The following is a 15,809-nucleotide window of genomic DNA, read 5'->3' as shown; positions in this document are numbered from 1 at the left end:
CTACCTTCCAAAGGGTCTGAGGATCTCAGGGTTGCCTGAAAACCACATATCAGGCTGTTCTGCTTCCATAGTCAGCAAGGCAGATCTGTGGGGAGCACAGGGGTGAGGAGTCTGGATAAGGTGTATGTTGTATTCTTAAAATAATTTTTGCTAACATAGTGTTTTGTTTGTGGTTATTTGAAGATGCCTTTTTGTCAGCATCTGTCCCTGATCACATATGAGTGTTTCTGACTTTCTGGAGCTCTGCCACCATAATGAACTGGAAGAGGGAGTGGACCTGGCTACAGCCTCCTCTAGTCATTCTCTCCCTCCCTTCCCTAGCACAAGGTTGTGCAATTATTCGTGTGATGTGGGACACCTTCAGCAGAAAAGCTTGGGAGACTTGTGTCACCACCCACACGAGTCCTGGGGAAACAGAGCTCTCCCAAGGCAGGGGTGCTCTGGGTGCTCTGGTTTCTCAGCCATGCAGCAAGTGGGTCAGCCCACCCACAGACCACTCGGGATCTGTGGTGCTAAGGAGCTGTGCCCTGGGAGCTGCAGCCTCCCTGCAGCCACCCCAGACAGGTGCAGGCCACGCCAGGGACTTTGGCCATCCCCCCTTTGCTTGTCTGACAGGCTTCAATGGTCCCTGCTGCCCTCACTGCTTACCTCTCCATCAGCAAATGGGGCACTGAAGAGAGGGCTTGTCTTTCCCAATAATCTACTCCCATGACTCAAGTCCTTTATGTCCCAGGAGGACATAGAAAACTAAAATCCTCCTCCTGATCTTGTGCAGGCATTCATCCTTGAGCTTTATTTTCCAGCCAGAGTTGCAAGTTGGGAAGCAATCGGAGCCTGCTCACCTCCTCTCTGAATACCCACACACCAAAACCCCCAGAAAGCTCCTTGCTGGAGCCGGGGGTGAAAGTGTAAATGTTCCCATCCTCGTTTCTTCCCCTGCTGTGAATGTCAGAGCAGTAGCCTAAAAATGCAGTAATAGCTGGAGCAATCACTGTGGTGGTATTTCTGACTTTGCCTGGAGCAGGATGAACCATAAATCTTGTGAGATAACATGTTGCCACAGAGATTTCCAGCCAGTTTTTCAGGCCTTAGGATTCTTAATGCTGCCAGAACATCCGAGCCAGCCCACCCAGGGCTGGGCATTGCTAGCACAGAAAGCAGCAGTTTTCTGTCATATCCATGCAAACAGCGTGAGTATTTGGTGCTTCCCCTATCTGAGATCTTGGAGGTATTGGGGGAAACTTTACCAGGATCCAATCTACCACACAGTGAAACTGTGGTATTTGTTGTCATGAGACTGAAAGTGTGACTGGTCTGAAGGAAAGACCGGAAAAATTATAGATTGGTTAAGCAAAACTTTGGGTTATTCTTGATGTCTCACCTCTGAATCTGCACTGAGTTTAAAACCAGAGAAAGATCTTAGTCCTTGATGGGTCATCAGGACCTGCCAGTGCCAGCTGGGGTTCCTCACCCTGATCTTGGCTCAGGCTCCTATTTCAGCCCTGCCTATGGCCTGATTGACCCCCCACTCCAATGGACAGAGTACATGATCCAGCTCAGGGCAAGAGCAGAACTCTGGGACAAGGGTGATCTGCTCCTGAGGATGCTCCTGGCACGCTGACACTGCTCACACTCAGCCTTCTGTGCTTGGCAATGGTCCAGGTGGCACCAGGTCAGCACCTCCCTCTTTGTCCTGCCTCTGCTTTTTGACTCTCCTGCTGCTTCTCCCTGTGGAGAGGTCCCTGCTGTCCCCCTGTAGCCTGTGGATGTGGCTGTATTGGATGTGGCTGCAGTGGATGTGCCTCTGGCCAGGGGCTGGCACACAGCAGAGGGTGCTGGATCAGCAGGAGCTGAGGGAGCTGCTTTCCTCTGGCTGGCAGCGCTTTCTCTGAAGCTCCTCTGGATGCCACCCTGCTCCTTGCCTCTCCAAGCCTGCTCTGTGGGGATCAGCTGTGCTTTGCAGAGGGAATCACCTTCCACCCCACCCTCAGGACTTCTGAGACAGGGATTTGCATTCCCTTTGCTGATGTTTTGGGACAGCCCTACCTCTCTGTGTTGTTATCAGGAGTTTCCTGTAGCAGCAAGGAGCTCACCTGCTTGGAACAGCCCTTCCCACAAGGAACACCACTGGCCTGCCTGGAAACCTGGGTTCTGCACAGGAGAGGGAGAGGGGGCCAAACCCCAGCCCATCCCTGCTTGGATTGATACTGCCTGGACAGCATTCCTAGGGATGCAACACTTCCTCCTCATTCTTTGAGTCCTTCTGAACTCTTTCCTTGTTTCTCAGCTCCTGAGGGATCCCTTGGGCTAATTCTCAGCACGATCAGGTTCCCAGGTTTTCAAGAGTTTGGTAGATTTTATTTTCTGCTGTTATTTCTAAGAGCAGGTTTCCTGTGCAGACTTGGTGCAGTCAGGAGGTGTTGGTGGGTGTCCTGTGGGGCAGCAGGGGATGCTGCAGGATGAGATGGGCACACAGAGATGTGGCAGGGGTGCCAGTGGACACCTTGAAGGGGTTACAGGGATCCTGCCATAGGATGGGTGTGTGTCCTGCTCTGGCTGCCACTGGAGGGTTGAGGGGGTGGTGGTTGGGAGGACAGGTTGTCCCCTGAATTGAACCCTCTGGAGTCCTTCCAGCCACCTGCCATTGGTGCTGTGGCCCAGCTGGGTGTCCTGAGTGCTGAGTGGAGATGAACAATCATTCCCAGGCCCTGAAAATTCCCTTTCAGCCCTGGCAGATGAGAACAAGGGGCGACACATCCACCAGGGATGATTCAGTGCTGGCACAAAGCACAAACAGAGCTGAGCCGTGCACCGGTGCTGCTGGCCAGGCACGGGCTGGTACCACACCACGGGGCTGAGCCCCTGGCACCACCCTGAAAGGTCCTTTGTGCCCTGGCTGCTGCACCCAGACCCTGGGCCACAATCCCCACTCCCGGCCTCTCACTGCATCCTACACACAGATGGCTTTGTGACAAGATGCCTTTGTGCACAACATGCTGCAGTTGTGCTCTGGTTTGCACCACAATGGAAACTCAGGCCAAAATCCATCAGAAATTCCTCTAAGTGGAGGGTAAAGCAGGAGAAACATGAATTTTTGGGGGTTTCCTCTAGATCTGGCCACTCTCAAGCTGTGCTAAGCAGAAGGGCTCAGGTGGCAGTGTCTGGGCTGTGATGCCCTCCCAGGACACCCATACCATCTGAATGCCACATGTCCCACCTGTTCCCGGCAAAGGCCTGTGCCAGAGCACCTCACATGGCCCCAGGGTCTGTGTGCAGGAGCTGACCTGGCTCTGGGTGCCCACTTACACACAGCTCTGCCCAGCAGCACTGGGGCTTTGCTTTGCTGCTCTGTCCCTCCCTGGAATGGAGACTTTGCTGCTGCTGATGCTCCTTGGGAGCAAATGGGGCTGTAGGTGGCCCTAGGCTGGGCTCAGGGATGTGGCCTGGCACCTACATGGGATCACACTGGAGAGGCAGCAGTGGGCAAATGTCCTGGTGTCTGAGAATAATATCAGGCATTTTTCTTTCCCACTCCAAGGAAATGTTGGGGCCCTGGAGAACTGTGTCTTCTTACTGTCGTTACCCTTCTCATGTAATTCTTTAGGAAAAACATCCAGGCATGCTAACTCCATCCCAGAAATGGAAAAAAATGCACCAGAATTCCCAGCCCAGCTGATAGCCAGCTCTCTGAGGAGGCAGGATGCATGATACAGCCTGGCATCTCCAGGGGATGCCCACCAGGCTGAGCTCCTGCTCCTGGAAAGCACCACTCCAACACTGCCTCCCTCCCAGCCATGCAGATGGCACTGCCAGGATTGCTGAGATCTTTTAAATGTGCTTTTTGACAGCATTCATTGTGGTTTGACACAGCAGAGAGAAAGGGAATCCACCAGGAACTACCCAGTGCCCCATGGATGTCTGTTAGGCTGCAGTGAGTATGAAAGGAAATTAATTTTTTGGGGGGGCTTGGCTGAAACCTTCTTTAGGCTCCACTGTCAGCAGCGCTTTGAGCTGAGCTGGCAGCTTTGATCCCTGGAGCAGCTGGGAGCACATGGGAGCTCCTGAGGCACTGCAGTGTGAGCAGAGGGCAGACGGGGATTTTGCTGTGGCAGTGCTGCTATTAGCTCAGTCACAACTGCTTTACAGGAGTTCTGGCAGCACACAGGCAGAGCTGGACTTTAGCCAGCTGGTAACCAGGTGGGGGGGTGTGCCTTCAGCTGTAACTGTACCAGTACACATTGCAGCCCCACAGCAGAATTTTTAAAACATCACATTCCTTAAAAGACCTAATTTTGGGGGAAGTGTGAGTGCTGTCAGTGGCAACACCTCCTGAAGTGCCTGCAGCAGCCCCTGAGCACAGAGGGAAATGCAGGAGTGGCTGTTTGGAGATGCTCCTCTCAGCCTGGGGGTCTTCGCAGTCGGAAACCAGCTGTGGGCTCCCCACAGGGGCTGTGACCCCTGTGACAGGCAGATCTGGTACCCTCCTGGCCCTTCAGGATCAGCCCTTTTGCAGCCTGATTGCAGGCCTGGCTGGAAATGCAGACACATGGTTTTGGTGTGAGTCACTGAGGTTTAGTGGCTTTTCCCTCCTCAAAGCTCCCAGGATCAGCTGGCAGCAGCAGCTCCTGGCCCCAAGGAGCAGATCTGCAGCCTTTACTTGTGGAGAGAGGTTTGTATGAGTGCTGAGCAGGCTCAGGGGAAGCAACTCAGAGTGCCAAGTATTATTCTGAAGATCTTTCATCATTTTTGGGATAAGTGACCCCAGAGATGGGTGATGGGGAGGCTGGACTTCCCAGAGATCCTCAGGGTGAGGGGATCTGCTCCTGTGGGCCTGGACTTGGTGTCTGCCATGCTCCCTTTCCTATCCCCGAGGCAAGCAGAGCTTCTTGTCTTTCCTGGGAGCACAGAGACCGGCCCAACTTGTCCTGTCTGCTAGCAGGAGTTCTGATGGGCCTGGTTTGCAAGGAGGGGTGGGTTTTTAATTAAACTGAGTGTTACAGCCGAGGGACACAGACAAGTGACAGATAGGAGAACCTTTCCCTGTCAGATGGGAACAGCAGCAGCATTTTTGGTGCATGGTGTTGCTCCAGAGGTCACATAACATCTGGGAGGTAAGGGGAAGCCTGTCTGGACTGCAGTCAAGGAGCACTTCAAGGGAGGGAATTTCTTATCAGTGTGACATAAACTGACTGCTGCCTTTTATTTGATGTGCTGTGCGGGGAGGTGCACCAAGGTGGGGACCCACAGCTCAGCTGCTGGGAACAGGCACTGTCATCAGACATGTCCTCTGCTCCCCAGTCTCCTAAACCATGACAGGCACGTGTTTGAGCACCAAGTGTCTCAGGGCTGTGATGGATCCTGGTGCTTCCAGAGATAGCTGCTCCAGACAGGCTCTCACCTGGAGTTTGCTCAGGTGTGGCCGTGTCTGGGCCCCGCGGTGTTTATAGCACCTTCCAGCTCTGCAGCAGGCAGTGACTGTGCAGGACGCCAGACATGCCTCATCCTCTGTAACCCTCACCCTGCTGTGAGGGGCAGCAGCTGTAATTGTGGGAGCTGTCCTTTGTGTAGAACAAATGTTATTTTGTTTGTACTAGAAATAGGTTGGAAGAACTGTCAATGAACAGCTTTGGAAACACGTCCCAAAACAATAGGAAGGATCTCAGGGTGCATATCCACAATGGGCACCACCAATGTCCTGCCTGAGAACCCACTGGCTCCAGCAGCATGTCCCCAGCTTCAGTTCATAGCATCAACATAAACGTCTGGTATTATGGCAGCCCTGTCATTTGTGCTCACTTATCAGTCTGTCTGTAATCTCTCTAATCAATTATATCATTATTTATTGGTATAAAATTAGCTACCCAGAGCAACTGAAGGCTGCCCAGGGTCAGGAGGAACACGAACACCATTTTCTAACTCTGATACTCCGAGGCTCCCCACAGTGAAGGCTGTCAGTACTATTTGCAGACATCACTGTGCAAGGGGAAGACAATTACTGCAGGTGAACCACTTCTCCTGGGCTTAGTGATTCACCAGCCTGTGTGGGTGCCATTAATCCCCATGGGAGCGGGGGCAGGTGGCCTCACAAGCAAGCTATTCCTGATGGAGCATTGCAGTAATGCTGGCAATGCCATAGAGAGGTTCCTCCAGCTCTGGGGGAACCTTTTCCCCTCAGAAAATACTCAGAGAGGGTGTAGGACTGCTCTGCAGCTCATGGCACATTAGCTGGACCATGCTGTGGGCTTTTGCAGTGATACCTGCCATCCTGCAGTGCGAATCCTTTCTTGCCTGGCAGTCTTTGCCACTGAGCTTTTCCCTGCAGCAGCAGCTGTGCTGCGCAGAGAGAGGTAAAAAGCTCATCATATTCACTCACCTTATAGGTGTTCAGGGAGCTCCTAGACCCTCTGTGGTTCCCCACAGGAGTGCTCACAGGTAACCTTCTTGAATGAAGCACCTTGAGCCGTGTCCTCACAGCAGCACTGTCTGTGTTGCAGCCCTGTGCCAGCTCCTGGGCTCTTCTGGGGGGACAGCTGGGCCACTGGGGATGCTCCTCTGCCCTTGCACCCTGGGGTGTCCTGGTTTTGGCAGCTGGGTCCTGCCCTTCTGCACCAGCTGGTCTGACACACAGAGCACTTGGCACGAGCCATGGAATAATCAGTTTGTAATGGAAATGCTGCCTGCAGAACCCTTTCTGCTCCTCAGCAGCACCTGGAGTCCCTGTGCCTTATATTACATGGTTTGTATGAAAACATAGGTGGTATCTAGGCACAAAAAGCACGATTAAAGATAGGATGATACACAGAGGAACCTACACAGGGAAGGTGAAGAGATTCTCCTTTCCAGCAAATGCTTGTACATGGAATTTACTGACTGCATTTGAAGACGGGAGGCTTGTAGGAAAAAAAATACCTTATTTTTCCCCAAGCTTAAAAAGCCTGATAAAAATCTGTGTTCGTGTGTTATTTATTGCCAGAAAATATTTGTCTGACAATTATAATCCCTGCTAGTATCTCCAATGTGTCCTAAAGCTTAATTGCCTGATCATTTTTGTAAGTAGTGAGATAATTCTTGCCTCAACCAATAATTATCCCATATCAGCTTATAGCACCTGTGTGCAGCAGCTCTGTGTGCTCAGGAAAGGCCATTTGCTGACTCTCCTGTGAGCCTCCACAAGGCACGGCGGGGACTGCAGAGCTGTACTGTGGGTGGTGATGGAGGTGAGGAAACCTGGGGGAGGAGAGGCTGTGGGGACCAGGGAGGCAAGCAGCAATACAGGAGAGACACAAAGAGTGAAGAAGAGTTAAGCCAGTGTGAATTTGTCTGCCAGAGTGATCCACTCAGTGATAAAGTGCCCATGGGCTTGTTTTTAGGGGTTCCCTGGCAGAATGCCCCTGGGGCCAGCACTTGGCCTCTTAGCCCAGGGCAGAGATGGCTGCACCCTCCTCACCCTGTTGCAAGCGGTGCTTTTGCTCACCTGAGCCCTGGGGGCGACCAGGTGCTCACACATCCCTGCAGCAGCTCGCGGGGCTCCCTGACAACGGCAAAGCCAGAGGAAGGAGGATTTGTCCTCTAATTGCCTCTTGTTCCAAAAGGCAGCATGCTGTAAAACTCATTACCCTCGGACTAGTTTTAGCCCTCCTGTAAAATATATTTTGTGTCTAATCTTGGTAACACGTCGTCTCCGCCGGCAGCCCGGCAGCGCGTTCCGCTGCCGATGGGTAACGAGAGAAGCATCACTGCGGCGGCGAGAGCCGCTCTGCTCGGCAGGCGCACAGGGTACCCTGCTCCTGGAGACCTTTCCAGGCTGTTTGGGGCTTTTTTGAAGCCCCCAGCACTCGTTTCCCAAGGCATCATGCAGCGGATGAGATGCCGCCTCTCCGGCTCTGCGGGCGGATGGATGTGCCCAGGACGGATGTGCCCAGGATGGATGTGCCCAGGATGGATGTGCCCAGGACGGATGTGCCCAGGACGGATGTGCCCAGGATGGATGTGCCCAGGGATGACGGGCGAGGCTGAGTTTGGGGTCCAACCCGGGTGCCACCGCCCGGAGGTACACACGGGGCCTGCATCCCTCAGGTCTGTGCTCCAGAAGGAGCTGTGAGGGCCGCGCCGCACCGGGACGTGGCTCATTTCTCCTTGTGGGCACCTACGGCCCGTTCCAATCTGTTTGAATTGGTCTGCGGAGCGGAGCATCCCTCGGGCGCGGGTGCTCTGCTGACCCCGGGTTCTGGAAACCAAACAATCTCCCTTTCTCCGCCGAGGGAAGGCAGAAGAAACGTCGCTGCTTACGGGGAACCTTTGTTGAGCAAGGAAAGAGAAGCTCTCGTGCCCTGTATGGGTTTAGCAAGGAGGAAGCCACACCCCGAGGGGCTGCAGAAGCAGCAGAACCTGCGTGCCCTGGGCCGCGGCAGCAGCTGCTGCCTTCCGCCGGCTCTGCCGCCCCCTCGGAGCGCCCCGCAGCCTCCCGGGCCCTCCTCGCCTGCCCCGAGACGATCCCAGCCACAGACTCCTCTTTGGCTCCTGGTTTGGTGTAGGGGGAGGAGGCAGCATCCGCCTTTCGCTCCCGTCCCCGTTCCAGGATGAGTCACCGGGATGACGGAGCCGAGCAACAGGCGAAAGGCTGATTCGCCTTGTGACGCTGATTCAGCCCCTGCGGGTGGCGGCAGCCTGAGCAGAGCTATTGTTTCTCCCCACCAGCTGATGACAAAAGTGCTCACGCCCCTCTCATTGTAGAGGAAGAAATATGAACAAAGTGATGTGTAAAATAGCGGTGAGCGATGTCCCCGCTCCCGGGAACTGCCCCTGGTTCTCAGCCTGCGCTGCTCGCAGGGCACCTTGCTGTGCCCACAGCCAGCCCCTGTCCTGCCGGGTCGCTGTCGCTGCAGTGCCAGCGCCAGGAGCGGCTCAGGGCACGCACTGGAGCTGGCCCGTGCTCAGAAGGGACAGGGCTGGCTGGGTCGAGGAGCGCTGCGCTGCCTCAGCCCGGGGGTGCCACGCCAGCTGTTCCTGCGGAGCGCCAGCAGGTCCCTGCAGCTGTGTGTGTCACCCTGGGGACACGCCCCAGCATCCCTGCACGCAGGGGTTTGGGCCACGGCACAGCCACGCACTGCGAATGGGACCTGGGATTTGGGCAGTTCTACAGAATCAGCGAAGTCTGCTAAAGCCTGAGCGCTGTGACCAACAGGGATGGTTATCCTCTGCCTCTTGTTAAACGAGGCTTGGGGGGATCAGGTGAAACTAGCAGAAATATGTTCACCACATTAAATGAGGAAAAACTAAAATGTAACAAAGTTTGTATTTAAGTTGTTGTTTGTTATGTGGTAGAGAGGCTATGGAGATTTTACAAGGATTCAAAAAATGATTCATTGTATTAAGAGAAAATAATAGGAGGTGCTCACTATTTCAAGTACAACCCCTCAATTAGGAATTCCTTGAACCAAGTGTCAGTAGATGTAGGGAGGAGATGCAGGGGTCATGTTTGCAAGCTCCCCTGGACATTTACCCTCCCCTTGGCACACACTGGGGAGAGGTTCTGCCAGTCTCACTCACTGTTTCCACATACCTTTGCCCAACATATGTGTGAAATTTATAGGTTCTTGCATAAATTATATGTGGACTTTAAACAAATGCTCCAAAATCTAGCATGGCAAAATTAATATGAAGCTGAACTGGAAAACCATAAATCATCTTTTACTGACTTTAGCATTTTCTTCTCCCAGTTATTTACATTTTGCTCATTTTGTACTTACGATTTAGATGAAGCCCAAGGAGCTGCATGTCAGATTAATGCATGACTGATAGCAGCTTCAGGATATTCAGACAGCAGCAATATGTGTATCAGTGAATATTCATAGGGATAGATCAGCCTGGAGGATTAAAAGCCACATCGTAGAGGGGTGGATATAATGAAAACAGGAGCAATCAAGTAAATGAAGCAGAAAAGGTGTAGCTTTATTGGCTTTTTATAGTCACTGTTTCAGAGTCTCCTTCAGTTCCTAATTACTGTTGCTGGAAGATAACAGCTATTAGCAGTGGCTACAGATCCCGGGCTCTTTGAACTCCTCAACAATAGACCACAGGAGGTGCTGCGGGACCTTCTTCATCTTCTGCCTAGTCTACACCACCCCTGGGTCATGCAAACTGCTGATGGCTGTTTGCACCATCCCAAGCACCTTTGATCGCAGCCACCCTTGCAATAGCTTCAAGGGAAAAGCTTTATTTTGGTGGAATAAAAATAATTTGTTGCCTGATCATATCTAAGCCCTGAGGAAGGCAGTCCCTGTGTCTGCCTGGGCAGGGAGAAGATGCCAACTGTTTTGGGCAGAGCTGAGCTCTCACCAGGGAACCTTCCCCCCTCCTGGCCTGGTTCAGCCCGGTGACAGCAGCACCCCAAGTTTGCCTTGGCCATGACTGTGCATGAGTGTGAAATAAAGCATCAGGCTCATTGTCAGATCTAACAGGCACAGTGAGATGCAGAGTGCACAGGTCAGCACTTATCTCTCAATTAAACTTGCAATCTAAAAATTAAACCCAAAATGGCTCTTTAATTCAAGTGTGTTTTCCTTAGGGACTTAGAAATTCCTCCTTACACAACAAGAGCCATGGATACATTTAAGTTTCTCCATAAGATAATATCTCCATAAGATATTATCTTATGTTCACATGTGGTTTAACTGTTCACATGTGGTTTTGCTCCAGTTTCAAACCATGAAGATGTTAGAACACACACACACCACATGGGTACAAGCAGATGTTTGGTCTCCTTGTCCACTGCCAGCTGATTTCACCTGTTTTGTCTAGGGCTTTGCAGCATCAGTAATAAATTATTCACTCTGAGGATGGGGTGTTTATGCTTTCCATGTGCAGAAACCATGGGAAGAAGAGAGCTCTCCCTTCCTATGTACTTGGCATTTTAGCACAACCCTTGTTCCAGTCCAGGAGCTGGCACAAGTGTCTTTGCAGATGGAGAGGTTGCTTTGGTCTCTTTACAGCTGTTCTCTGAATTATGCAGTTCTGAAAGGGAAGGCAAAACCATCCTCTTCTTGGATGACAGAAAATAGGTCAGGAAGAAATTCATGGATCTTCAAATTTGATTGGTTATTATCTCAAGCAACCAGATGATGTAATTACCTTCATAAACAGTGGGACTGCACTCTTCTTATGTGGAAGCTGCTGCCGACACCCACTGTTCTGATGGATAGAAACCTTGTTTTAGAAAAAATGTACCCAAAAGTACAGCCCAAGCCTTTAATTGTGGCCAGCTGATATCAATTTGTTCTTGTGGCAGCACCAGCCTAGGCAGTGTCTCTCACTCCCAGCTCATGAGGTTCCCATTAATATATAATCACTTCTGCTCTCATCTGCTTTTTTATAAGTGAGGCTATGAGATTAGTGGGGTTTTACCTGGACCCCTGGTTTGCTGTCTGTGTGCCTGTGTGGTGGGTTGACAGCAGCATCAGCATCGTGCTGTGCTGTAACTACCATGGGAGAGGGGGCTCTGCAACAGCTGGGGGTGCCTGTGTGTAATGGAGATATGGTAGAAGCTTTCTGCCCCCAGAACTAGTGCTTTGTGCCAACCAATGTAAGGTTGTCCTTCAAACAGTATCAATACAGATCTCCTGCATGAGCAAATTAATTTTAGACCCTGTTACTTGATTTATCACCTCTTGTTGTGTCCTGGGCGATGGTAGAAGGCAATTAAACCCCAGTCTTGCTTTCAACTTCAGCAGATTTTGGGTTGTCCTCTGATATTGCAAGAATTCTGAAATAAGCTTTCTGGATCTCTAGAAAATATCTTCTTTTCTCCATATTTAGGGAGGGGTTTGGCTGTTTCATGCTGTGTTACCTGCTTCCTCAGGGTCTCCTAAACCAAGCCATGAGTTGGGAGATTGTACATCTCTGACTCTCTGCCTGCTCTATGTTCATCCTGAAAGCTTTGTGAGGCTGATGGGCTCAGCTCCTTTCCAGGACAGGGCTGTCTCTCCCAGCAATGCTGGAGAAGCCCCTGTCTCCCAGGGAGCTCAGCACAGGGAATGCAGCACCCACACCGTGTATGTGCTTTTGTGGAATGTGCAGCTGCAGGCTGTGGCCAGAGCTGTGCTGTGGTGCCAGGGCTGTCCCCCCTTCCCTGAGCCTCTTTTGCACCTCCCTGGGCCAGCAGGGGCTCATCCTACCCTACCCAACCCTGTGGTGCTTCTGTGCCTGCCTGGTCCTCCTCAAGTCCATGTACTGGGGGCTGGCTCTGTGACAGATCTGCTCCAGCCCTGCTGGGGAAGCAGAGGGGTTAGGGAGGTGTAAAACAGTCCAGCCATGGAAGGTACTAATCCCCAGCCACGTAGCCCCACATCTTGGGAACTTCAGGACAATGTGAGCTTTTTGTTGGAAGACACTCATCCACCGTTGATTCTGACTTTCAAGCTGAACCTACCAGTGTTTAGCCTGGAATGATGTTTTCCTAGCCCTCTGGTGTGATGTAAGTTCATGCTTCTGCTGGAAATCATTGCTGTTTGACTTGTGATTCAATGTTCTGGCTTCTAGCTGTCCAGAACAGCTGCTGGTTGGCCTTCCCTGGTCTAGCAAGCTGAACTACAGGGCTTTTCTTCTGCCTCCTCTGTGATCATCTCCTTGCTTAGCAGCCTGTGCTGTTTCCTACACATACCACTGTTATTTTAGAGAAAAAGTAATTTAAAATGCTTCCTTCTCAGGGACTTGGAAGATTTCTAGTTCTGCCCCAGCATCAGTGTGGCACAGCCTCACTTTTCCCCTTCCTCTCATTCATTTGCACGGCCAAAAATCCTGGTGTTATTTACTGATTAACTGTGGCTCCCCTCTGCTCCACCTCTCCATCTGGCCCTGGGCTGTGCAGCTTCTCAGGGCTCCCTCCCCATGGGCTGGAAGAAGCTGTGTGGATTTTCTTGTGCTACCAGCAAGTCTGTTTTCCTCCGTGTTGGGTTGAGCTTTCCCTGGGCTGTGCAGCACAGAGCTGCTTGGCTGCTGGTGGTGCTGCAAACTGTCCCTGTGCTCTGGAGCTGCCTGTGATTCTGCTGTGTAAGAGGTTTCCTCACATCCCTGTTACTCGGAATTTTCCCTGCTCCTGTTGCTTTGCCAGGAGCCTGCCTTGCCTGAGAGAGCCAGAGGCTGCCCTCTTGTCCCAGGAAGCAGGACAGTGGTGGCCCAGCTGTGTGCTGGCACTGGCTTGGACATGGAGTGAGTGTGAGCTGTGAATTGGCTGGATAGAGGCAGCTCCGTGGGTGGATGTTTGCTGGGAGGACAGGAGTGAGGAGCTGTGGGGAGGCTCTGGGCTGGGATATGTTTTATTGCTGGTGCTGGTACTGGGATGGGAGCTCACCCCTTCAGCAGCCCACACTGGTGACTGTTCCCTTTTTAAGCCTTTTAATCAACAGCTCTAGATCTTTGTGATTTCTCTGCACTCTGTGGACTTGAGTTTCAATTTCTGATGAGTTACATGAGGCTGTTTTGTGCTGAAGTGTTTGAAAGCTTTCAGAGGCTGCAAATGCTGCTGCTGCCCAGGTGTGAGCACTGCTCTGTGTTGGTGATAGGGAGCAGTGCCTTGGGTCTGGGGCTCCAGTGCAGCTCCATCAGAAGCTTGGCTCACAGCAGCATGCCAGGCTGACAGCAAGAAGGATGGGAGGACAGAACTGGGGTTCAAAATAATGGCAAATTTAAGAATTCTGCAAATCTACACTGTATAGCAACGGACTTGTGAAAACATCAACTTTGTTCAGATTTTGCTGACATAAGCTGCTGTCAAATGATTTTTCCTCTTCCTCTCTGCAGTCTATATTGCTGTTGATGCTGTCCTGCAAGCAGGAGAACATGTCCCTGATGGCAGCACAAGAATTCTCTCAAGGGTGTATTGTAGTGGGTGGCTTGTTGTGCAACCACTATGAGCTGTCACAGGTGTTACCTTCTGCAGAGATTTTGTTTTGTTCTTTTTCCTGCCTGGTGAAAACCCTCATGTGTCCTGATACTCTTTTGGCTTTGTTACAGCTCTCACCCTTCAAAATGCTCTGTAACTTTCAGGTTAGCCATCACCTCCCAGCTCAGTTAATCAGACTCTCATTAGCTTTGGTCCCCTGCTGCTTTTTCCCACTCTGCTGCTTTAATCCTGCTCTGATCTGACAAGCAAGGCACATGGAAACAGTGGCTAGGGTATGCTCTGGAAATAGTTCTGCCCTTTAAAACCCCTGATCATGTTTTTCTTGTTGGTCCTGAAATCTTTCCATCCTGACCACTGTAACCTGCCACCAGAAACCTTCTCATGGAAACCATTGGTGCTCACATCCTCCACAATGTGCCTTGGGAACTCAGGGGGAAAACCACATTATTTTTACTGCAGTCAAGATGCAGGAGGATTGTTTACTGCAAGGCAAACCTGTGCCATGTGTGCCAGGACCCTTGCTGGCAGCTCGAAGGCCTTGGCTCCTGCCAAGCACCAGCTCATGGCCAGAGCAGAGTCTGGGGGTGGCAGTGATCCCAGGTGGGGCTGGCAGGCAGGAGAGGGCAGCTTCACTGGAGAGGTGCTGGGTTAGAGCCTCAAGGGAGCAGCCTGGGAAGGAGGGAGGCCTGAGTGGAGCACTGACTGAATAAAGGCTTAAACTTCACAGCTTTTTAGGATTTTGCAGTTCTGATATTCAGTCAGAGAAAGGTGTTCATTCACTTGATATTTTGGAAGCTATTGAGAAAAGGAAATATTACATGGAGTGCTGCTTTGCTTGAAGAATAAGTATTGATGTAATAGTGACAAAATTGTTCTAGCATCAGCTGACATATGCTAGTCAAAAATTGATTACGTGGAAAATACAGTGGTGGTGTCTCTGTGATATGTGGCATCCTGTTACTGCACATTCATTTTTTTCATGCTTTTGGGTTTTCATTCTTTTCAGTATCTCATGTGTGATGTGGGAGAGAAGGGGGAGAAATTAATAAATCGGAATAATGAACAAGAAAATTTTCTCTATTTGCAGTTCAGAGTTTCCTCAGCCTTTTTGAGGAACTCCAGAATGTATGAGTGCTAGCTGTCAGCAAGAAACAGACAATTGCAAAATATTCTTTCCACAGGAAAGGGCCTTGCAGCCTGAGGCAATATTTCCACAGTTTTCCAATGTCTCTGGTCACTTATAACAGGTTTTCTCTGTTTTATGCTGCTGTGGTCTGGCATGCTATATGACAGGGAAAATTTTCAACTTATGGTTTGCAGACACTGGATTATTAAGTAAGTCCTGTGCAGACAGAATAATGGCTGCCTGTGGGGTTTTTCTCATTTGGCTTTTTTTTTTTCTTCCCTTCTCTGAGTTGGAACAATTTATTTCTCAAAACAGCTCTGAATGTCTTTGCCTTTTCTAAATGCAGGATTATTCTGTCCTCTCTGGTGTGTGAAAACATGCAAAGAGTTATTCCACCTCCACTCCTAGCATGCAGGGCAGGGTGGAAAAGGCTCCAGGATTTTGACTTCTGCAGAGATTACATAACTAAGTCCTCTGGTCCTTTTTCGTGCCTATTTATGCCTGGGACACTTAGCTACTTTTCTCATGTCCTGAAAAGCAGCCCTGCAGGAGCTGGGGTTCTTGTGCTGCAGGCAGAAAGAGCCAACAGCTGCTGCTTTCTTGTCCTGGTGGTGGTGTGGGGGCAGGAGCAGTGCCAGGGCAGGATGGGGCTGCTCCAGCCCCAGGGGCTGCATTCAGAGCTGATGCTGGCAGTGTGTGCTGTGAGGTCTGGCACCTCTGCTTCCAACACTGAGATTTTATTTTACAGCTTGAGGAACAGAGCTAACTCTCCTCCTCATTGCT

At 51.1% G+C, this 15,809-nt stretch overlaps 1 long non-coding RNA gene across 1 annotated transcript in view; it reads left to right on the top strand.

The window, feature by feature from the left end:
* Positions 1–3,648: 3,648 nt before the first annotated feature.
* Positions 3,649–15,809, top strand: part of LOC121470442 (uncharacterized) — a 38,529-nt gene continuing 26,368 nt past the window's right edge. The window contains exon 1 of the long non-coding RNA XR_012057437.1: positions 3,649–3,931. This is a non-coding gene — a long non-coding RNA (uncharacterized lncRNA). The remainder of the gene's footprint in view (positions 3,932–15,809) is intronic.

Source organism: Taeniopygia guttata, chromosome 9 (genome assembly GCF_048771995.1).
Source record: "Taeniopygia guttata chromosome 9, bTaeGut7.mat, whole genome shotgun sequence".
Classification (NCBI taxonomy): Eukaryota; Metazoa; Chordata; class Aves; order Passeriformes; family Estrildidae; genus Taeniopygia; species Taeniopygia guttata.
This window is presented reverse-complemented; position numbering and strand designations above follow the sequence as displayed.